This window comes from Arachis hypogaea, chromosome 10, assembly GCF_003086295.3.
Source record: "Arachis hypogaea cultivar Tifrunner chromosome 10, arahy.Tifrunner.gnm2.J5K5, whole genome shotgun sequence".
NCBI classification, from domain to species: domain Eukaryota; kingdom Viridiplantae; phylum Streptophyta; class Magnoliopsida; order Fabales; family Fabaceae; genus Arachis; species Arachis hypogaea.
Window position 1 is genome coordinate 66,827,552 of NC_092045.1, and position 1,556 is coordinate 66,829,107.

At 32.6% G+C, this 1,556-nt stretch overlaps 1 long non-coding RNA gene across 1 annotated transcript; it reads left to right on the plus strand.

Annotated features, from left to right (window-relative positions):
• The first annotated feature begins 557 nt into the window (after positions 1 to 557).
• LOC114924580 (uncharacterized) lies at positions 558 to 1,179 on the plus strand. The gene is made up of 3 exons (XR_003811923.2): positions 558 to 798; positions 895 to 987; positions 1,082 to 1,179. It is a non-coding gene; the product is annotated as an uncharacterized lncRNA (long non-coding RNA).
• Positions 1,180 to 1,556: the final 377 nt, after the last annotated feature.

Below are 1,556 nucleotides of genomic sequence, written 5' to 3' on the forward strand. Positions count from 1 at the left end.
GAAAATGTTCATATCCCACCTGAGGAAGATTATATTGGTGAACATGAAAGTGACAATTTTGATGTAGAAAGAGATCAAGTTATGGAAGAGGCTCATGTAGAAGGTGATGTAATTTGGTTTGTTGCTATTTGTTTTACATTTTCTTTTTATCTATGAGCATGGGGCTGCCCTTTCCATACCTTTCATGATATCCCTCTCCATATATGATTCACGGTTGTCTTTGGTGTTAATTTGTACTATTTCTCAATTTTTAATTTAGATACATCAAAGGTTAAAAAGACTCGTGGAAAAACAAGATGCCTAAAGATTTATGCAAGAACTTGGGAAGAAAGGGAAGAAGTGACTTTTGATCAGGGAGCAGCCGTAGGGCCAACTGCTCAAAGAGTGAAGGATTTAACTAATTTTATTGGAACAATTGGAAGGAATAATGATTTTATTACCTTGATGTACACTAATTGGAAAGCTGTGCCTAAGCAAATCAAAAAGCGCATCTGGAAGTATATTAATGTAAGCTCCATTTATCTTTATGTTTATGCCATATGTTAATAATCTTTTTATGCATATGATATGATGAAATTGATGTGTTTGTAGTCAAAGTTCATTCTTCCAAAATCTTCAAAGTTATGGGTGATGACTGGTGTTCAAGGAGCATGGAAGCGTTACAAAACAAGAATAAAAAAGAAGCATTTTGAACCATATTCTGGAAATATTGAGGATATTTTGGTGAATCGTCCTTTGGAAATTCCAGAAATACAATTTCGGAAGCTAATTGCATATTGGAGTATTCCAACTGTCAAAGTGAGCTAGAGGATTTTAATTATTATTATTTGATATGATCAAGTATAATTCTTTCAATTTTTTTATTTTTTTCATTATTATTTATTTTAAGCACAGGCCATGTGTGTTATAAATTCTGAAAATCGCAAGAAGCAACAATGGAGGCATAAAATGGGACCAATCAATTTTGCAAGAGTGCGTGTTGATTTGGTAAGGTCACATTTGAGTTAAAATTCTCTACTTGTTACTACTTCTCCCTAATTTTAGTATGTTATATCTTTGTAATTATTATCTTGATCTGTAGCGTGAGAAAAAAGAGAACAAAGAGGAACCAAATCAAGCTGAAATGTTTGTTGCAACTCGGAATGGACTAAAAGGGAAAACACTTGATGTAGAAACACAAACTGTTATTGTAAGTTACTCTATAATTTTCTTGTCTTAGTTGCTGTTTTATGACTGTCATGGATGCTATTTTTTTTTTGCTGTTTTATGGCTATCGTGATTGTTGTTATGGTATCTATTTTGTGGTTGTTTCATGGTTGTTTCATGGCTAATTTAGTTATTGTTTTATGGCTATTTTATGGCTGTCATGGCAGCTGTTTTATGACTGTTTTATGGCTATCGTAATTGTTGTTTTAGTATCTACTTTATGACTGTTTTGTGGTTGTCATGGTTGCTGACTTGCTGCTTTCTTTTTTATGGCTGATTTAATTGCTATTCTATGGCTATTTTATGCTTGTTTTATGGCAATTGTGGTTGTTGTTTTAGTATCTACTTAT